Here is a 23,689-nt window from a genome sequence, read left to right on the forward strand (position 1 = left end):
TACTCTAGAGTCCAGTGGTGGTGTGCTTTACATACACATTACTTGTAGACAGTGCAGTCTACTTTCTCCACTACAGGTGGCGCTCATCCGCAGCGGCAATGCAGGTGGAGCAGGAAATCGAGAGAAACCTAGTTCCTTTATGGTTTCCTTGGTAACAGGAAGGCAACTATTCTAGTGCATGCTGGCACCCCATGTGACCTTGGTGGCTACCTTGGATCAGGCAGAGTCTATTTTCGACTCATTTTGTGTGTGGCTAGAGTAGGCATAGGTCACCATTCTGTCAGGGACAGTGCATAGTGTCAAGAAGTAGGGAAAGTGAAGGGATAAGTCATCCTTCCTGGAAGCCTTCCCTTAGGATAAAGACCAGCCAGGCCACAATTCCTCTCCACGAGACAGATGCTGTCGGCACCTCTGGTCCACTGCTCTACTGCCACTTTGCTGTGCAAATTGTGAGAGCTTGTTTTGTTTTATGAGACTGTGTTATATTATATTCTTGAAATTGCATAGGGAGTTGTGAGTTTTCAGCCACAGCACCATGCTGCAAAAATATTAAATGTTAGATTCGCTTGATAGCCTAAGAGCCGGGCAACTAGTATTTTTGGAAGGAAGTCAGCAATTGTAGGTTGTTCATTTAAAAGAGGTAAAATTCAGAATGTAAAAAAAAAACACACATACTCACGTAGGTGAATGCAGCATTGGTTTGATGCTGCATCTCTCCACCGCCACCTATAAGACTACTTTAAAACTTTCTACTTTTAAATACTATTAAAGTGTTACTGAACCCACAACAGTAAAATGACTCTGTATGTGCAGAAAAGCATGTAATATTCACTATATTGCCATATATTGAGGCTCCTGCCTTTACACGCACATAATGAGATCCCTGTCTTAGTCCTTCGGATTCAATATTGAGTTGGCCCACCCTTTGCAGGCACTGGTGTCAGACGAGAAGGCCTGGCTCGCAGTCTCTGCTCTAATTCATCTCAAAGGTGTTCTATTGGGTTGAAGTCAGGACTTTGTGCAGGCCAATCAAGTTCCTTCACCGCAAACTCGCTCATCCATGTCTTTATGACTTTGCTTTGTGCACTGGTGCGCAGTCGTGTTGGAACAGGAAGGGGCCATCCCCAAACTGTTCCCACAAAGTCAGTGGGATTGTTTGACCATTCTTCCAAGAGCGCATTTGTGAGGTCAGGCACTGATGTCAGAATAGAAGGCCTGGCTCGCAGTCTCCACTCTAATTCATCCCAAAGGTGTTCTGTCAAGTTCATTACCTCAAACTTGCTCATCCATGTCTTTATGGACATTGCTGTCCAAAATGTCTTGGTATGCTGACGCCTTAAGAGTTCCCTTCACTGGAACTAAGGGGCCAAGCCCAACCCCTGAAAAACAACCCTTCACCATAATAACCCCTCCACCAAACTTTGCACTTGCCATAATGCTGTCAGGCAAGTACCAGTCTCCTGACAACTGCTAAACTCAGACACGTCCATCGGATTGCCAGACAGAGAAGTGTTATTCGTCACTCCAGAGAACATGTCTCCACTACTCTAGAGTCCAGTGGTGGTGTGCTTTACACTACTGCATCCAATGCTTTGCATTGCACTTGGTCATGTAAGGCTTGGATGCAGCTGCTCAGCCATGGAAACCCATTCCATGAAGCTCTCTACGCACTGTTGTTGTGCTAATCTGAAGGCCACATGAAGTTTGGAGGTCTTTAGCTATTGACTCTGCAGACAGTTGGCAACTTCTGCGCACTGTGCGCTTCAGCATGAGCTGACTCTGCTCTGCCACTTCATGACTGAGTTGCTTTTGTTCCCAGTTGCTTCCACTTTGTTATAATACCACTAACAGTTGACCGTATTTAGTAGCAAGGAAATTTCACGGATGGACTTATTGCATAGGTGGCAACCAATCATGGTACAACTGCTTGAATTCACTGATCTCCTGAGAGCGACCCATTCTTTCAGAAATGTTTGTAGAAGCAGTTTGCATGCCTTGGTGCTTGATTTTATACACCTGTGGTCACCTGAATCCAATGATTTGGAGGGGTGTCCCAATAGTTTTGCCAGTAAATATATATATATATATGGGTTTACTTACTAAAACTGGACAATGCAAAATCTAGTGCAGGTGTGCTTGGTAGCTATCTATACAAACATACAGGTAGCAGAGACTCAGCAATTATGTATAGTAGAAATAACCAAAGCGAAGGTCACATGGGTCTTTAGTGTATGGGGGTAGAACCTATAATACCCCAGTATTTTGTACAATGTTTAATGAATATTATGCTGAAGTGTTTAGGCTAACAAATAGATACATATATGTATATAATATTTTATTTTATATGTTAACACATATTTGAATGTAACATTTAATACTATAATTGTAGCTTAGAATTACTGTAATTGTAGATTAGAATTACAGTATTGAACAGAGGCACACTGCCGTCTTCAGGTTGCAGTGGCATCTAATTTTAGTCACAAGGTTGTGTAAACTAATGTGTATTGTCATCTTTCTGCCATACCTGGAAATGCTGAGTTTTTATTTACATCAGTTGCAGATTAGGAAGGTATGTAAAAACTCCCAGTGGTGACTCCAATCAACCTGTTATTTTATCTAGTCTACAAAGAGCATATATAGTACATCCAGAATCCTTCTATAACTAAATTCACTATTAGGAATATTTGTAATAATTAAAGTATATTTAAACCCAAGGACAAAAAAATAATACTGTATATTGCCACTTATTGGTCTTTAGAAGCTGTGGTGGCTGAATTCCTTTTCTGACTTAGTTCATTTTCTGTAAGTACAGAAAAATATCTTGATCTTGTCTGAAATTTAGTGGCCATGTACTGTATTTCTAACAATGTTACCAGCTTTCCCAGCCATCTTCTGCAATCTACAAATAAATGTAAAAGTATTTGAAAGAAAAGTATTTGAAATGATGAGGAGGAGGTATTTGTCAAATTCAGGAATCTGTCTAGGGTAACAATGCTGCTAAAGTGTTGTAACTGATATCACCCTAGGAAGTGTGTTACTGGCAGAATCACCAGGTAAAAAAAGACCAAAAAGGAAGAAACCACCACATCTAATGAGTCTACAGACTGAAATTCATTACATTTTTGTTTTTGGGTTTAGATACATTTTACCAGTTACATTCCTGTCCTGTTTCCATATGCTGCCCAAATGGATATTTAAATGTTGTTTATTTTTTATTGTTTCAATCTGATATAAAGTGTTTTCACTATAAAAATACATGACGGATTTCTCCTCCAATATATAGCTGTGCTCATATGGACTGTGCTAATATCATCAATACCAACCAGGTAGATTGTGGTTTTCATTTTTTCGATGTAAGTTACAAAATAAAAGCTGTAATTTGATTGTTGTTATAAATGATAGTTTAATTTTTTCCTTTCAATACTCATGTTCTATAGCTATTGCTGGGATTAAGAAGGATCCTCTGTAACCAAGAAACACACGAGTAATGTCTCTTATCTGTCTTAAACATGTTTTCAATGAGGTAGGACTTTTAATATGTCAAGGATGTCGATGAATCTCTGTTTTCTGCAACACATTCAGATATATCTGGATCAGTTACATGACCCAGTGTGCATTTTCTGCTCAGGCATGTGCGGTAAAACAGTTCCTCGATTGTCTCTGGGGAAAATGAGAAAGGTCTTTAATAATGACTTCTCAAACACAGAAATTTTCATGCATGCCAGAAACCCACTGTGAGCAAAGCTTAAGATTTTTTTACATCCACTCTAGTTGTTTGTTTTATTTTCTGAGGCTGTCTGATTCTTTTTTGCACGTCAATTTTTGGTACTTTACAACTACTGATGGTTTTATTTAAAATTATTTAAGCGATACAGCATACTTGATAACTAAGCAATATAAGGAATAATACACAAACTGCACATGAGCATCAGAATTGCTTATTATTTCATGCAGAGGTTTTCCAACGTGATAGAAATTTGTGTTGCCAATTTAATTTGATTTCTTCCTTCCAAACCATAATAGCAGATGAAAGCAGCACACCATAGTCAATCAATGGAAAGATTTTTCTTTTTTCACAGATACTGAGATTTGACATTTCAGAGACTCAAGAGGACCCCAAAACATTTCTAGGAAAGTTCCTCTGCACTCTACTGCAATAATATACTATATATTGCTTGACTTCATGGGGCATAAGGCTGTTCAATTGCAGAGTAATGACCTTCTTTCCAGAATTCCCTGTAGTGCTGAGAAGCATGTGGAGCCCTTCAATTTTGAGCCTGGACGGACATACCTAAAATGGAAGGGGAAACATTAACAGTTACAATTTAGGAGCTTAGACCATTCTCATAAGAGCAGGAGCTTCCAGGGTCAGCCAGGACCAGGTGTGTCTGAGATTCAATCCCATTTTTCTTCAGACATGAACTAGCTTTCACCTTGGGTCTAACAGCTCACTTCACATATCTTCCTCCAGGAGTCCATATTCTCTAAGGCTGCATTCACATCTACACATTCCGGGAAAGTATGCAGAAACACACGATTCAGAACGCATAAAAACATGTGTTGTGCCTATGGTGCCATTAAAGCATTACTAAACCCCGGACCCATGGTTTACTTAGCTAACGCATTTGTTTCCAGCAGCAGAAGCCTAGGGATGGTGGTTTTAGACTGTCTAGCTGATCAGCATATAATCCCCTACATTAAAGCATTCCTCCTTACTTATTCTTTCTATTTCTGAATACTCAACATTTAACTTAAAGTGTTACTAACCCCTGGACCCTGCATTCACTTATCTGGTCTCCCACAGTACACAGAACATGGAAGTGCAATTATTTTAGTAGATATAAACTGCTAAATACCTTTTCTCATCAGCAGTTAAAGCAGTCCTGGGACTTCTATCAGTGTCCAGCCGAGCACTGGTTACAGCTTGTAGGAGTTTTCATTTTGCTCTAGGAGGATCCAGACCCCTGACCTCTGTCTGGACAGTTCTGATTCGCCCTGTGTTGATCACATGCACTCTCCCAATACACACCAAACTGAGTAATTTCACACGGTATGTCTTATCAGGAGATAACAGGGGGACACTCGAAGAAGGGGAGGATCTGAGAAGACAGGATCAAACAGTATTTTTACACAATGCAGAGAATTAACAACTTGGGTTCCACAGTGAGTATAACAAGCGTGCTTTGCTACATATACAGACTGATTTTACTGCTGTGGGTTTAGTAACTCTTTAATTGGTAATGGCATCTCAAACACAGCCAGCAAACACCTGTAATTGCATACGAAAAACACAATAGAAAATTTGGTAAAAAACACACCAAGTTCTGTGCCAAAAAACTTGCAGAAGCTTCCTTGGACTGTTTGTCCATGTAGGGCAGCCCAAATGAATGGGCTTGCCAATGCTGTTGCCTGAAAAAGGTATGCTTGTGAAATGTGAACTGTGAATGAGACCTAACTTATTATTTTTCTCTCTTCTGGTATAACTACACTTCTTGTGATATACCTACACTTATGCAGATTTTTATTTTACAAATCCCTCTCAATCACTGCTCAGTTCACTTTCCATTTCACAGAATTATAGACAATAGACAACTGAGCAGTGTTGCCAACCTAACAGACTGAAATTCACTGACACAACACCCAAATTTTACTGGCACTGCCAAATTTGTACTGGCATTTCCAAAAGTTAAAAAACATTACAGCTTTAAGTGCAAATTTCAGTATTTAGGCTACAAATAAGTACAATATGCAATTATCAATGTACTTTAAGGTAGGCATTAAGGCAAAAACATACTTCTTATTTTATTTTTGATATAGTATGTAAGTAGCTCAGGGACAGGACTCAGGAGGGCAAGGAATTGGAATGGGCAGGCACACACATGAAATTCACTCTCACAATGACATTGACAGCAGTGTGCAGCAGAACAGATGATGATGACACCTTACCAACATCAAGTCACAGTGACAGTCTCTCTCCATGTCAGATAGTCCCTACAGTCTACTCCAGTTCAAACAGCACTGACCATCCTGTTCCCAGCTTGCTTTGCTCCCGTCCCGCACACGAGGCCGCTCTGCTCGGCTCGGCTCCTTTGCACCATGACATCACATGACACATTCAGGCACCACTTCCACCAGACCCTTTTCCACCAGCACTACCCAAACACACTGTAGCAGGCACTCAGATGGTCTCAGCCAGCTCTGGAATGGAACTGCACATGCATAATTCCAAGCTGAACGTCACAGCCATATTTTTAAATGGCAACCTTTTCCTGTCACTGTTATTTACTGGCAGGAGAAAAGAGCCCGATTTTTACTGGTTGCCAGTAAAAATACTAACAGTTGACAATATAATTGTAATGTCAAAAGTTGCTATTAAATGGCAAATGCACTTCATTGCTGTTTAACAGTGTTTCTCCATAGAAGTATTTTCAAAACTCCTGAGGTAGACCTCTCTCTATTCAAAAGAACATCCTACCTAAATGGGGACCATTTTCCCCATCAGATTAAAAAACTTCTAATACCATACTAGGGTTTCAATAAGTAGAGTCATATCACTTAAAGTGTTACTAAACCCACAGTAAAATCAGTCTGTATATGCAGTAAAGCATGCTTGTTATACCCACTGTGGAACCTAAGGGGTTAAACCTCTGCATTGTGTAAAAAGACTGTTTGATCCTTTCTTCTCTGTTCCTCCCCTTTTTCAAGCAACCACCTCTTATCTCCAGACTGAACCGTAGGCATGCACATGCTCTGTTTATTGTGTGTTGCTAGAGAAGTTTTTTTTTTCTTGGGAGAGTGCATGTGATCAGCACAAGGCCAATCAGCACTGTCTAGACATAGGTCAAGGGATTTGTATCCTCCTAGAGCTGGTGCTGGGCTGGACACTGATAGAAGTCACAAGACTGCTCTAACTGCTGATGAGAAAAGGTATTTAGCAGTTTTTATTTACTAAAATAATTACGCTTCCATGTTCTGTGTACTGTGGGAGACCAGATATAGTGGATGCAGGGTGCCGGGTTTAGTAACACTTTAAAGACTCTCCTTACAAGTAGCCAGGGTGATTAAACTAGCAAACCTCCATCAGAAATGATAAATTCGTTTTGGGCAGATTAACACCTAAAATTAATATTCTGCTCAGATGGCAATAATCATTTTTGTGCTGTGTGTTCATAAAATGGCCTCACAACCTTAGTTAAAAAGTGATATATACATATTTGAGAGTTTGAGTAGACCATTTTATTGTGAGCCATCAACACCATCCCCAAGATGTTAATAGATGATCCCTTTCCTCATTCTCCATGAGGATCTGCATTCCACAGAACAATCAGAAATTGTTGATCGACATCTCTGTTTTTTGTTTCAGTTTGTCCATAAAACATGGTATCCAGCTGGCCTGGCCTTGAGCCTGTGCAGGCAGGCAGTTTAGAATGTTATTGCCCTTTGATCATGTTATTTCCTCTGTAGAGAACATGCTTAGACCATTGTCATAATGCTGAGTGTGAGCTAAGCTTCAGCCAGTTATCCTCTCATCTAAGGCTCCATGTAAATGGGATGTTTGAAAAACACTTCTGAACGATGCAAACTGACTGCTGGAAAACGTAGGTTAAAAAATGTCTGTTTAGCCACCGTTTGCATACCAGTTTATTTGCGTTTATGAGCATTTGCTGTTTAGAAGTGTTTTTGTAAGATAACTTCAGGAGACCTTCCAAAATGCCCAGAATGCACTGAAAAACAGTAAAAAATAACTATTTCAGACATATTGGCCCTGATTCACTATTGGGCGTGGGCGCATATTTATGGGCTTAAGCCCAATTTTCATGGGCGTCCGTCATTTTTTACCCTGCAACCTAATTCACTATTGAGCAGAGCCCATAAGCAGATGCCCAATCTAATTCACAAAAAGACACACGCCCGAAATCAGACTCACAAAACAGACTTGCTAAGAAGCAAGTCTAAAACCATGAAAAATCACTGCAGAGACATGTTCACTTAGAAATTTGCTTTGCCAAATATCAGGACTTCACTTTAAACAATATCTGCTATTTCCAAAAAAATTAAAAATGTGTTAAAAATCGTTTTTTTCAAGGAAATCGACACAGTAAAAATCTAGAAGCCCGTGCAGTGTCTTTGGCAGATACAACTGAGCATGTGCAGAACACATTTTAGACTTCTGCCATGGGCGTTTGCTTTTTAGCCACTGACTAATAGTGAATCTGATTGTGGATTCCTCTGACAGCCGGCACTCGCTCGCGTCTATTGTGTTTAATAAACAGCACTCGGCATATCTTCATGTAATCTAATTAGATTTCCTTAGTTCTAGTGATTCTATTTTTGTTTCTTATCCTTTATAATTATTTCTGTAATGATTTTAATTATTTTGAAGGTCTAGATAATATTTATTTTGACAGCTGAATGTAAAAATAAAGGTCCACAATAAAAAAAAAAAAAAAAAAACAGCGTGGGTCCCCCCTCTCATCCATACCAAGCCCTTCAGGTCTGGTATGGATATTAAGGGGGAACTCCACGCTGAAATTTAAAAAAAAAAACAGCGTGGGTCCCCCTCAATATCCATACCAGACCCTTATCCGAGCATGCAGCCCGGCAGGTCAGGAAAGGGGGGGGACGAGCGAGCGCCCCCCCCCCTCCTGAACCATACCAGGCCACATGCCCTCAACATGGGGGGGTGCTTTGAGGCAGGGGGGGCTCCCCCCCCCAAAGCACCTTGTCCCCATGTTGATGAGGACAAGGGCCTCTTCCCCACAACCCTGGCCGGTGGTTGTGGGGGTCTGCGGGCGGGGGGCTTATCAGAATCTGGAAGCCCCCTTTAACAAGGGGGCCCCCAGATCCCGGCCCCCCCCCTACGTGAACGAGTCTGCGTTAGATGCTCCCGCAGACTCCTTCACAAAAAAAAAAAGTGTGGTGTAAAAAAAACACAGTACAGGGTCTTTGACAAGTCCTTTATTAAAACAATGTCCCCCAAAGTAGATCCAACGTCAATCACGGCGGCGGCGGCAGGGACCCGAAAAAAGAAAAAAAAAAAAAAGGTTCCGCTCCCGTCGGAGGCTTCCTGCCTTGTGAAGAAGAGGCTAGCTGACAGTTCTTATATAGGTATGGGGCGGGGCCAGCCGGGCACATCATCCCCGCCCCTTACCTATTTGAGAAATGTCACCCTGTCTCTCCGCTGAGGCTAACTAGCTGAATGCAGGAGACAGTCTGACATTTCTTATATAGCTATGGGGCGGGGCCAGCCGGGGACATCATCCGAGTGACCCGCCCCATGTCACATACTTGCTGTTCCCGGCTGGCCCCGCCCCATAGCTATATAAGAAATGTCAGGTTTTTTTTAAAATTTCAGCGTGGAGTTCCCCCTTAATACCCATACCAGACCTGAAGGGCTTGGTATGGATGAGAGGGGGGACCCATGCTGTTTTTTTTATTATTTATTTAATTCACGGAAATAATTTAAAATTCAGCTGTCAGTGGGAAACCCCGATGACAGCTGAAACATTCCTTCTGTCCCTGCAGAGAGCTCCGCTATTATATTTGACATTAAAAAGTATAGAGACTGCAACATTGTATCCATTTGTATCCATTCCAGATATAGATGTTTTTATTCGGATACAAATAGATACAATGTTGCAACCTTTATACTTTTTAATGTCAAATATAATAGCGCAGCTCTCTGCAGGGACAGAAGTAATTACTTCGCTATTATATTTGCAGGCCGTAGATGGGGCGAAAATCAAACAATTTTTTTTACCATTGGTGGTAACGTCGGCCCATTGAACAACCGATTTTTTTTTTTTTAAAACGGTCAGTTTTCGCCCCATCTAAGGCCTGCATTTTTCTTTTTCTTATTCTTTTTTTTTATTCTTTTTCTTGCAGGTCATGGCTCATGTGCAGATTATTTATCTGTTAAAAGATCAGCCAATTTGCCGATCATTGCAGCTAAAATCGGCCGATCTGCAAAATCGGCCAATTTTTATCCAAATTTACCAATTAAAAACAGTTGCAAAATCCCCAAAAATGGCTGACCAATTAACCCACTAACGGGCTGAAAATCAGCTGATTTTTTTTGCGGACGATTTTAGACCCATGTAAAGCAGGCCATAGATGGGTCTAAGATCGGCCGATTTTTCTGCCGAAAAGAAAATCGAACGATTTTCGGGCCGTTAGTGGGTTAATTGGTCAGCTGTTTTTCGGGATTTTGGCACATTTTTTTTATCAGTAAATTTGGAACAAAAAATTTTCAACTTTACTGGTAAACAAAATATGCTAAAATCCCAAAAAATGGCTGACCAATTATCCCAATAACGGAAGAGGCCCTTGTCCCCATTAACATGGGGACAAGGTGCTTTGGGGGGGAGCCCCCCTTCCCCAAAGCACCCCCCCATGTTGAGGGCAGGTGGCCTGGTATAGTTCAGGAGGGGGGGCGCTCGCTCGTCCCCCCCCCCCTTTCCTGACCTGCCGGGCTGCATGCTCGGATAAGGGTCTGGTATGGATTTTGGGGGGATCCCCAAGCTGTTTTTTTTTATTTCAGCGTGGAGTTCCCCCTTAATATCCATACCAGATCCGAAGGGCTTGGTATGGATGGGAGGGGGGACCCCACGCTTTTTTTTTTTTTTTTTTTTACATTCAGCTGCCAGTGGGGAACCCCGCTGACAGTTGAAACATTAACACATGGCTGTCGCTCCTACAATCCCGCATGAGTTATGTTATCAACTCATGCAGCATTTTAGTAGCGAAAACCAATGCAGCGCTCATGTTTCAGCTGTCGGCGGAGTTCCCCACTGACAGTTGATGTAAAAGTATTGCAGGGAATTATAAACAATTTGTAAAAAACCCGGCGTGGGGTCCCCCCTCCCATCCATACTAAGCCCTTCGGGCTCGTATGGATGTTAAGGGGTAACTCCACGCTGAATTTAAATAAAAAACAGCATGGGGTACCCCCTAAAATCCATAACAGATACTTATCTGAGCATGCAGCCCAGCAGGTCAGGAAAGGGGGGGGGGGACAAGCGAGCGCCTCCCCCCCTCCTGAACCATACCAGGCCACATGCCCATACCAAATTATTCAAACATTTGTAAACAGACCAATTAACTGAAATGGTTTGGCATTTGTACCCCAAATATGACGTTCCCTGAGGCATTGGTAAACCGAGGTACGCCTGTATTAGTATTGCAATCCTTTGTATTGGGATACATAGAACCATCATACATGTGAATTGGCAACATAGCACAACATTTGTGTCACATTGGAGATATCTGGTAGTTACACTGAACTTGCCCAGGGACCTAAGATTGATTCACAGCACAGAAATACAGGCTGGATTAGCAATGTAGCTCCGTGGATTAGTGGTTAGCACTACTGCCTCACAACTCTAGGGTTGTCGGTTTGAATCCCAACCACGGCAAGGAAGTAGTATGATCTCCGTGTGTGGCTGTCTTCAAATAGATGTTCTGGCAACATCTTTGCTTTCTGTCTAAGTGATCCCTAAAATGTGAATTAGAATGAGGCCTTGTCTGTTGAAACACCTTCAAAGCTGCACCTTATGTGAATGTCATACAATGGGGTAAGATAAGAGCCTGGAGCACTAATGGATTTGATAATGATGGTTTACACTCCATCCACTTTTGTGAAGGATTTGGCAAGCAAAGAGCTGACAGAGAGAGAGAAGAGCGAGCCAGTGAGATGAAGAAGAGTGAGCGAGAAAAACATACTGAAGAGTGATAAAGAGAGACATACAGAAGAGTGAGCGAGAGAGAAGAGCGAGCCAGTGAGACAAAGAAGAGTGAGCGAGAGAGAAAAGACTTGGTTGGTGAATCCACACATCAAACTTGTCACAAATACTGGTATGGATTTTCCCACCAAATGCAAAGCAGACCGCACGCCTTCAAAGATTTATTTCCTTTGTTGATTTTCCTGCTTCGTTCACACTATATGCAATTGAAAATTACTGTTTAAGTTGCCAATTTTACTGTGTTTTCTAGAGAATTACTAACTAGTTGTGTTTTCAATTGTGTGTAGCATTGCGATTTCTATTTGAGTCTAGATGTTAAATTGCTAATAAATGGCCACAATTCTCAAATACCTTTGAACTCTCGCTGCAACAAATGGCGTATGTTAATACACTCACATTCACATTCATTATATCCAATATCAGGTACCATGTCAATTCACAAATCGCACCTGAAATTGCACACCCTGGATGCGACTTGTCATGCGATTGGCATGGCCAGCAACTTGCCCTTTGCATGGCAAATTGCACACAATGTTACTGGGGGCTAACACCACTGTCACATCTAATCCGATGCGGCAATTGCCCAACTTACAGTGAAGTTGCATGAGTTCACAATCCAATTGGATGTGAACAGAGCCTACAGTGGCCAATAGGGTGCGACTTGGTCTACGATTTGCAAGTCGCCTGTAATGCCAATTGCATGGCAATCGCAAACAATGTTACTGGGGGCTACCCGGTCACATTAAAGCAGATTTCTAAGTGGTGCTATTGACACCACAGTCACATCATGTGACTTGCATAGAAGTTGCATGATTTCAAAGTTAGGGTACATGGTGATTTCAAGTGCAATTTGCAAGACATTCGACATCGATCTCTCAGCAAATTGCATGAAAAGTAGTGTATTCATTACTCTATTATTACTTGCGGCTCCAACCAAGTTTGAACCACAACAATATGAACGCTCCAATAGTGTGCACATTGAGTGGGACTTGGCATGTGATTTGCACAACATGCAAGTTGTAAATCGTCTGCAAAGTCGCACCCTATTGTCTGCTATTAGAGCGACCACATGGGTGCGTTTCAAACACTGATTTCTATAGTAGTACATGTACTACTTTAGGGGCAATTTGCATAGAGATCTGTGTCAGATGTCTTGAAAATTGCATTGAAATGGTCAACTTTACTGTAAGTCGCAGGATTTGTAAATCAGCTTTGCCCAGAGTGTAATGTTTGGTGATGTTTGATTTCTGGAGTGTTTTGCAAATTGATGGGAAATTCACCATACTAGTCAAATCGATTTGTCATTTTCAGTATTGCATACAAGATGTGGTCATGTGACTGTCTTAACTCATGCGAGAATCTGGAGGGAATTGTGACCATAGTAGCAATAAAGGTTCCAATTGGGGTTCCCTTTCACATCCCTGCTCAATGTTCTGTTGTATGCTGCACACGTACATTTCACTGTATATATCTTTCTGATTTGTGGGCCCTGTATACCAAGGGTTAATGCAGGTAGGAAGCGGATTCATCAGGTGAAAACACTTTCACTGACCAAATTAAGGTCAGTGGTGGGTGTGGCTTCATTGGGTGTGGGGCCTTGTTTGGCGCGTTCCAAATACAACCTAGCTTATATAAAGACGTGCAGTAGGGAGTGATTTGGCCTGTTACTAGGCCGGGTGGTTTGTGACTAAGTCCTTGCTTGTAGTGGTTGGGGGGAAGAAGAGATTTTGTGCTGAATTGCCCCAGACACCACTCAGGCTGTGTTTGGAAGTGGGCTGGAAATGTTTGCATATTTTTGGCCTTGTAAAGTGTTTGTGTGTTATTGCACAATGATTGTGTTTTTTCTCTTTGCATTGAAAGCCTCACACATGTCAATCGTTTTGTTTAAAATCTGCCCTTGTTTTAATTTTGCTTGCTTATTTAGACTCCAATGCATTTTTCTGACAAACTTGCTGACAAATGTATGTGTAGGGGATTTGTAGAGGTGGGAGGGGATTTGTAGAGGTGGGAGGGTTTTTTTTCACATGCTTTTGTTTTCTTGATATTTTGATCTGAAGACTTTTTTTTGTGAATGGATCTTCATACTAAGTGATTGTGTAAGTAAATCCTATGTGCATGAAAATGTTACTTGATTCATCTTCCCCTTTGTTTCCTGCTATAACCTGAGCACACACAGTTCACTAGAAGTATCTTTAGATTGTAAGCTCTTATGAGCAGGAGTGTTTTATTTTTGCCACATCAATCCTATTTTTGACTCACCAAGATATTGACTGTACCTACTTGTTCCTGCTGACCAAATAAATGACGATATATTTGATCAATAAATATTTGACCGATGTTTTTGTGTTTATTTTATGTTCAATATATGAACAACCTTAATAGTTACTTTGTATACTTATATAATCTGCTCAAATGTAGTTTGTAAGAGCGTGAATATGCAAGTGGATGCAAACTGGCTTTTTCAAAACCAAAAAAAAAAACCCACTTGCACCACAATATTGTTATGTACTAATGAATGTCACATTCACGCTGCAGCCAGCTACAGGTTTTCTACAATTCGATTTACAGTAATAAAATAGTTCACACTTTGTTGATTTTTGGCCTTTGGCAACAAATATTAGCCAAGGTTAAAAAAAACAAATCAATAAGAAACACACATTTGCGAAAGCTATCATAGCCGCACATAAAAATGCGCGATTGCAAACAAATAAGCACCAACCAGGTGTCCGCATGGCGCATGAACGGCTATCCTTGAAGTCCGTCATCACGTGCGCACGCACCCGGAAGTGGTTGTGGGGAGTGTAAGTGGATGACAAGTGGTTGGAGGTTTTGTGTTGGTTGAAAATTTTGATAACCTTATTGGCATTTGGACATGGCGAGAGCACAGTTCTCAACTGAGGAGATGATCCTTATATGTACAGTAACTGTGGCCATTGCAAATATCATGTGAGGGACAGGTAATTGCAATTTTGTGGGTGGGGCCTAGCAGAATCTCACTTGGTGCACATGCTACTTATCTGTACATTAGCTCCTGGGTATTGATGGGTCAATGATATTAACCACTTGCCTACTGGGTACTCCTACCCCCTTCCTGTCCTGGCCAATTTTCATCTTTCTGCACTGTTACCCTTTGAATGACAATTGTGCGGTCATGCCACATTGTACCCATCTTAAATTTATATCAGTTTTTTCAGACAAATAGAGCTTTCTTTGGGTGGTATTGACTTGCTGCTGTGTGTTTTACTTTTTGCTCGATAAACCACAAAATAGCTCATAATGAATAAAAGTCTGTTTATATTATAACATTTGGTAAACTGGTAATTTAGCAACACTGATGTGCGTTGATGAGGCAGCACTGGTGGGTGGCACTGCTGGCCACAGGTGGGCGGAACTGTTGGGTGGCACTGGTGGGCACTGATCATCGGGGCCGACCCCTGCTTTGATAACTGCTGGTTCTCGGCAGTACTTTCCACACATTCTGACAGCGTGATGAAAGTGCAGCCAAGACCCGGCAAATGCATTTCCCGGTGACCAGCGTGTCATTGGACATGGCTGATCACATGGTAAAAAGCCGCTGTGATTGGCCTTTACCACATCACGTGATCAGCTGTGTCCTTAGGACACAGCAATCACGGAGAGCGCGTTCTGCCAGGATGTCATATGACACCCTCCCAGAGCTGCCTGGATGCAGTGTAGCGTTATTCGGCTATCTGCGGTCGCCCAATAGGTAACCAGCTAGGCCTTCATGGCTAATCTTTGAATATCTGGACATGTATACTGCGTATAATGCATTACATTCTACAATGTGTTGGTGTACATGGTATTACAGTGTGCAATGCGTTGCTGGATTCTGCATGACAGTGGACAGCGTATCACAGTGTGCAATGCGTAGCTCCATCCTGCATGACAGTGTACAGTGCATTACAGTCTACAATGTGTGGGTGTACACGGTATCACAGTGTGCAATGCGTAGCTCTATCCTGCATGACAGTGTACAGTGCATTACAGTCTACAATGTGTGGGTGTACACGGTATCACAGTGTGCAATGCGTTGCTCCATCCTGCATGACAGTGTACAGTGCATTACAGTCTACAATGTGTGGGTGTACACGGTATTACAGTGTATTACAGTGTGCAAAGCGTTGTACACTGCAGTGTGCACTAAAGCATTTTACACTCATGCACTGTACACACTAAAGCATTTTACAATCATGCACTGTACACACTAACGCATTTGACATTTTTAGTGTGCAATGCGTTAGTGTGCAATGCCTTGGACAGTACAATACATGTGCATACCCTGAAAAAGGGTCCTGCACATTTTTGGCCCGGATGCGGTGCAATTTGAGGTGTGCAAAATGTTTGTCTCTAATTGCAACGCACACAAATTGCATGTGATTTGCCCAGGAGTGCGGTGTTAGACCACAATGCATGTATGTGAAGCCAGAATAAAAGGATGTGGATTTTGTCTACTTTTACTTGCGTATGTTAACATTATGGAAGTGCATTTTTCTTCTGTTTAACATGCTATAGAAATGCAACATGCATTTGGATGTAGTGTTTTTGTATGTGCATTTTGGAAGTATTCTAAACACACATTGACCCTAGGGCCACACCATATCTTATGCAGGCCATAGATGGGTCGAAAACTGGCCGATTTTTCGGCCGAAAATAAAATCGGCCGATTTTCGGATCGTTAGTGGGCTATTTGTTCGGCCGTTTTTCGGTATTTTGGCAGATTTTTTTTTTCGGTAAAGTTGAAAAAAAAAACGGCCAAATTTGCCGATCGGCCGATTTTCGCGGCAATGATGGGCAAATTGGCCGATTTTTTACTGATAAAAAATCTGCACATGAGCAGTGACCTGCAAGAGGAAGACAAAAAGAAGAAAAAGAGGATGAAGAAGAGGATGATGATGATGAAGAAGAGGATGATGATGATGAAGAAGAAGAAGAAGAAGAGGATGATGATGATGAAGAAGAAGAGGATGAAGATGATGAAGAAGAGGATGAAGAAGAAGAGGATGATGATGATGATGAAGAAGAAGAAGAGGATGATGAAGAAGAAGAAGAAGAGGATGATGATGAAGAAGAAGAAGAAGAAGAAGAGGATGATGATGAAAAAGAAGAAGAGGATGATGATGAAGAAGAAGAAGAGGATGATGATGAAGAAGAATAATAAGAAGAGGATGATGATGAAGAAGAAGAAGAAGGATGAAAAATGAGAGGAATTCCAGTATGGCAAAAAGTGTCCCTGCAGAGAGCTCCGCTATTTCTTTGATAGTTCCTTGACATTTACAGCGGTTGCAACATTGTATCTATTTGTTTCCGAATAAAAACATCTGTATCCTAAATGGATACAAATAGATACATTGTTGCAACCGCTGTAAATGTCAAGGAACTGTCAAAGAAATAGCGGAGCTCTCTGCAGAGACACTTTTTGCCGGCTGTAGACGGGATGAAAATCGGCCGATTTTTTTTTTACCATTGCTGGTAACGTCGGCCGCTTGAACAACCAATTTTTCATTTTTTAAAAGAAAAATCGGCCGTTTTTCTCCCCGTCTATGGCCTGCATAAGCATTAGTGTGCCTGGGGGAGGGGGGGACCTTTGGCCTTTCCAAACACAGTAGATGCTCCAAGAATGTTTCCTTGAACTCTTGAAATGGTTAAAAAGGAAAGACACTCTAGATAGCCTGCACTGAGAATTGACTGTCATGATGACGTGTCAATGATTATTTGCTCTCATTTTTCAGGAGTGGTACTGCTTGCGGTTGAAGCTGGTAGAAATCCACCTTCACGTCCTCCACTCACCTTCACTCGTGGCCAGTGGATATTTTGTGGCCGCAGGCAAGAACTGGCATCGAGGACCTGCATAATGACCCTGGCATGCCAGAGGTGGTTTGGAAGCAGCACAGCAATTTGACCATCCCTTTCCTCTATGTTGGTTTTAGGGGTGCAGAATTGCTTCTTGTTCGTGAACGGACTGTCGCCGGATATCAGAGTCCCCATATTTTCAAGATATGTTTTAGCCATGTTGGCTTATTTTTATGTTATTTTCCAAGTCTGTCGCACCTAACCGCACAGTAGTGTGGTGCCATGCGTATTTGTGGCTGTGAATGGGGCTGTTTTTAATAGACGTGTGTAGGTGCAACAACGTTTTCATCATGGAACCTGCGCACATCTACATAGGGCATTGCATTTCTTTGCTGTGCTGGAAAATGTGTGTTCTTGCATGCGTTTCTGCACCACCAATGGTGTGAACAAGTCCTAAGGGCTGGTTCACACTACAGAAACAGTCTAGATGTGTTCCTGATGGGTTTTTTTCATGCCATTTTGGCATGCATGTTTAGTGTGTTCCAGTACATTTTGAATGCGTTTTGGACATGTTTACATTGCATTTTTATATCCCTTCCACTTATTTTTTTCTATTTTCTTTGTATTCAATGTAGTTAGGGACATGTGCGTTTTAGTACATTCAAGGACGTTTCAATGTGTTCCAGTACAGTTCTGTGTAGAAACAATGCAGCGTGGTCAACTTTGTTTACAGCACCTGCAATGCACTCATAATGCAAGCGCTGATGTGAACTATGACATTGACAACCATATAACCTTCTTTCTGTGCGTTTGTGATGCCGAAAAAGCAACTGAAACACATGTAGTGTGAACTGGCCCTAAAGGTTATTAGAGGTCAGGGAACGGGACTGACCAGGAATTGTGAATTCAATCAGACTAGTGGTGAGATACAATCAGCAATTGTATAATAATGTGAGATCTGAGCTGTAGCTGATAGAAAATGAGACACATTCACTTGATCAGTAAATAGATAGTTAAAGAGTGGGGCGGTGATCCATAGATTTGCATATGGGACAGGTGATGACGGGGTGGGGGAGGGGGTCAAGTTGTATAAGGAGACAGATTTAAAAGAGAAAAATGTTACAATGAAATATACACGACATGAAACTTGCACATTTCCTAATTGGCAGAAGAGTACATTCATCCACTTTCTAGTCATTAGGCAAAATCATAATTGTTTGATCAATATTCCTGGCACTGACACAACCCAGAAAATTGTTCTCCATTTTTTAGGATGTAGCCATGACTGGGATTAGAACCCATGACCCAAGTGCTGTAAGTTCTGAGCTCTAACCACTAAACCACTGTGGGAGACACAGTTTGAGTTATAATGTAGAATAGTTCCATTGTTTGAAAATGATAGAGCGAGCTGGTCACATGATATAGACTAGTAAAATGGTATTACACAAGATAAATATAACCACGAACAGTAGTGCATGAACTCGTGAAAGGTCATCCACCCCTGTGACAGTGCACTACACTATTAAGCACATTTCTGGCTCCTGTGGCTGAGCTAATTCCTCCCCAGGACCATTTGGGCACCCACCCTGATGGATGGATGGAGCTGGATGACTAACCCATAACTGCCAGCATACCGCTGCACCCCCAGATGTGTGATGTGTATAACCCATGCACATTAATACTTTTGTTCTGGTGAGTGTAGACCAGTCCCAAGGGTGGTTTACCTTTCACAAGTTCATGCACTACTGTCCGTCACGGAGAGACCACACGTGCCATTCATAGGCACTCTCTGAGTTGGTACTCTCACACCAAGGACATTCCATTATTCAGGAATGATTCTATGAACTTATTTTAGCACCATTTACAATATTACATCATTGTTGCAATTCTTTGCACTTTTTGGTTTTTACATGCGTTCATTATTGATCACATGCATTTATAGCACTGCACTTGTCTTTACCATAGAATAGTTACGTGATTAAAGAGAATGAAGATATATAACTATATTGGGAAATTAGAAGTATATAAATTATTTGAGATATAAGTGTGAAAATGTTTAACATTTGAGTACAGAATGTATGACATTCATTAGTAAATGCATTAGTTTCCTGATCATTTTGGAGACACAGCAAGAAAAGAAATAGAAGAAAATAGAAAATTCTAATACAGGTATACTATTTATTACATTCTAAGAATTCTTTTGCCATCATAAGAACGCCAATGTCAATAAAGCCCGCGCTTGTCCGCCATCTAGCGAACATATCCGGTATTGCACCTAAAAATGTGCCAGTGATAGCAAAGTAGTCAATAGACGCTCGTCAATGAGCTTGCTAGACGCTGGTCAGACGACTGATTGATTGACCGGAGTCTGCCTGAATGGTCAGTCTCTGCTATTACACTCACATCTTAGTGAATCAGGGCCATTGACAGAAATAGAGAGAGCAGAAGCAGAGAGATCAGTATGCATTGAGATTACCTATCTTTTCTGGTTGTATTCACTATGGATCCCATTATGAGCATAATGCAGCACGTTCTACCATTTTTCCTTCACACAAAACCTGGAACTGACTGCACTGGTGTACTAGGTCCATTTGAATACATGGAAAACGCTTTGCATGCATTTCTGATGATGAAAAAATGGCTTTGGACAGCATCTGGATATGGAACAGTTAAAAAAATGCTTCTAAACGCAAACGCTTATAAACGCGGTTAGCCGCGTTTACAAGCATTTGGTATTTGAAACACTGATAAAATCTACTCCTGCACGCAAGTTTGGTGCTTTCAAAAAAACGACTGTAAACTCAACTGCCTGTAAATGACATAGTGTACATGGACACATAGGAAAACATTAGGGAGAGTTCAGGGGCTGCTAAAAGAAACGCAGAAAAGCTCCTGAACGTGAGTTTATCAGAAGTAGTGTACATGAATTCTAAAAATTTGCACTCAAATTCACGATCAGAGATTTGAATAAAACAACTGGAGTATGTATGGAACAATAATAACTGTAGCGTAATAATGGAAATGATGCTGTTTTTAAAGCACGTGGTTTTTAACACATTAAAAAAGTGCGCTGTTCACATTAAATGTGATAAATTAATAAAGGAATATATGCAAACTAAAAATTAATATATCCTCAAATCCATATATATGGATTAATCCTCATTTGAGGATATATGAATTTTTAGTTTGCATATCTTCTTTTATTAATTTATCACATTTTAAGTGAACAGCACACTTTTTTAATGTGTTGAAATTATTTTTTCTGGTATTCAAGAAGGTAGTAGCAGCAATCCATTTTTCTACTTTATCATTATATACAATATTGGGCTAAACGCAAAGATTTTCTTCTTTTTCTCACGTGGTTTTTACCCTGTTCAATCCCTCTTTTCCTTGCTTTCTGTTTGTCACAAAGACACATTTGGATATTTAGGAAAAAATGATTGGACTTTCTGAGAGCTAACAGGTGGTCTAACATGCAAAACTATTCTTCTAAATTGCCAAAAATTACACCATCCTACCTACCAGCCATGTAATGCCAAATAAACCTACACAACATAATTACACGCAGGAGATCCTGGCTTTTTGTCAAGGAATACAAAGAAAAACAGTGGGTTTTTTTCTCAAATTTCTCACATTTTTAAGATTTTATTTAAATGATTAAAGCTGTCTTCTTAATAAAAATGCTGGACCATCACTACTATACTGTAGAGGGAAAAGCTAAGTGTGTCAGTAACCCTTAAAGTATATGGAAAGCCTAACAATGAATTTCTCTCTTTTTAATCACTTACATTTCCAAGTGCTTTGTTATAATGAATATGTTTGATAAAACATTTTGCAAAAAATGTATTATTCCTGCCAGAAATCCAGTGTGTGTATTACTTCCTGGACAGCACTGAAATCTCAAGCAGTGTTATCAGCCTTGCCCAGCTCACCTACAGTATGTGACCTACAAAACAACTCCCTATATGTTACGGAAATGAGGAGAGGATGTGTGCTTTGTAGTCCACATTAGAAGCGAGGATAACAGTGATCCTACTCAACTGATACAGTACAGTGAATGAGCATGTTCACCCTTATACAAAAGACTGTTACAATTATTATTATTATTATTATACAAGATTTCTATAGCACCAACAGTTGGTTCAGAGCTTTACAAAATAAAGGAAGACAATACAACAACAATACAGTTCAATACAAGAGGGATAGGAGGGCCCTGCTCCTTGGAGCTTACAATCTAAGAGGAAGGGACTGGTGGTACAAAAAGTTAATAACTGTGGGGGATGGACTGGTAGAAGGAATAGAAGATTCTGTTATTAGCTGAAGGCAGGATAGGCTTCCCTGAAGAGATAGGTTTTCAGAGATCGCCTAAAAGTGGGCAGAGTAGGCGATAGTCTGATAGACTGGGGTAGAGAGTCCCAGAGGATGGGGGAGGCTCTGGAGAAGTCCTGGAGATAAGCATGGGAGGAGGAGACAAGGGAGCTAGAGAGCAGGAGGTCGTGGGAGGAGCGGAGAGGACAGTTTGGGTGATATTTGGAGATAAAATTGGTGATGTAATTTGAGGCAGAGTTATAAATGCTTTTATATCTTACTAAGAGTATAGGCAGGCTTTAGGCAGCTGCCTACAAGAAAAATGTATTACGTGAGCTAGCTAGTCTGTCCATGTTAGGGAAAGGTTAATGCTAGTCCCTATGCTTTTGGTATTTTTTTTTGCAGGGCTCTGCCCTCCTTTCTGTGTCATATAAATAGGGGGAAGGCTGTGCCTAGGCAAGCTCCAGCTGCATAGGAAGAACAGCGAGAGGCAACAGAGGAAGATGTAACCCTTGACAAACAGCATCATCTTCCTCAAGGGAAAGGGAAGCCTGCATGGGAAGCTTCTGTGGGGCAGCTGTGCCTTCTAAGCCCACAAGAGACTGCAGCACTACCTTCCATGGACTTTCACCTTTGTAAGGCATGCCTAGGCAGCCACAGCCTCCGGTAGGGAGATGGTCTCATACTTTGGCTCCCTCCCAAGCGGTCCGTCTCCCATAGCAATTTAGTAGCATCATGGACCTGGAGATCCATGACCTGGTCACAAGCTACAGGAACAAGATTTAAAAATGTGCATGCATGGGGTCTGAGCTGGTGAGCAGTGGGACCCCTTTATGCTACTGGGGGCAAGGTAACAGAAGTACACTGGCTGGTGGAGGTGGCACTGCTCAGCCCTCCGCTTCTAATGCAACAAGTAATAAAACAATATGTAATGACAAAGGATAGCACTTTTCAGAACTCTGCATCTTTCTTGCACAGTGAGAGCTAATCTCTAAGTTTGAGGACTGCCTTAACACTCCATGCCTCACATGACCGTAGCCTCTGCTTGGTCCTGGACTTTGGTGAGCATGCCCTCGGGCAAAGGTAGCGCTCATGCATGGGTGTGGTAGGCCCCACCCTCAAGACGGCTAGCAGGTGAAAATAAAGGATAAAAAAGCCTGAAAAAGAAACTAGTGCACCCACTACATCGGAGGCCTAGTAGTCTGCAATGTGAAATGGCAGTTTCTGTTTGCTGCCTTTAGAAAAGCCTTTAACCGGTATTAAACCCAGGGCCAAAAATGTAATATATTGCAGTATACCAAGTATTAGATGCCTTAGCTGTATTAGTTTTCTTTTTTTAGGATTTTTTTTCTGGTGATATGGCCGGTAACATCACCTGTATTGGAGTGCCTACACTCTGAGTGAATGAGCACAGGGGCAGGGTACTATTGAAAAACAACAGATTTACTGGCAGGATCGCCAGATGAAAATTAAAGAAAGAAAGCCTAAAAAAGAAAACTAACGCAGCCATCACCTCTAAGAACTGGTAAACTGCAGTATAGTAAATCTTTGGTTTGAGATTTAATAGTGCTTTAAGAACATTCAACCAACAGAGAAAATAAGCTAACATTAGACCTGTGATCTCTTAGGACAAGCTACAGGCTTGTTAGTTTTTCTGAAGTTTTAGTGAATGACTAAACTAATGGGTGTTTATGCAATAGAACCTTCCGTTGTAGTGGGAAGTGAAAAATAAATTTACCAGCGGTATTACTACCATTGCTAAATGTGACATCCTTCTGCTCTGGACAATAGGATCCTGGCACCCGCTGGCACGCTAACAACCAGTGACT

General features: G+C 41.3%; 1 long non-coding RNA gene across 1 annotated transcript; it reads right to left on the bottom strand.

The window, feature by feature from the left end:
- Window positions 1-3,665: 3,665 nt before the first annotated feature.
- LOC149467566 (uncharacterized) lies at window positions 3,666-5,096 on the bottom strand. Its single transcript, XR_016311919.1, has 2 exons — window positions 4,857-5,096; window positions 3,666-4,291 (listed from the first exon to the last, which is right to left on the bottom strand). It is a non-coding gene; the product is annotated as an uncharacterized LOC149467566 (long non-coding RNA).
- Window positions 5,097-23,689: the final 18,593 nt, after the last annotated feature.

The sequence above is a fragment of the Staurois parvus genome, unplaced genomic scaffold (genome assembly GCF_062004578.1).
Source record: "Staurois parvus isolate SC_StPar_1 unplaced genomic scaffold, SC_StPar_1.0 ptg000106l, whole genome shotgun sequence".
Lineage (NCBI taxonomy): Eukaryota > Metazoa > Chordata > Amphibia > Anura > Ranidae > Staurois > Staurois parvus.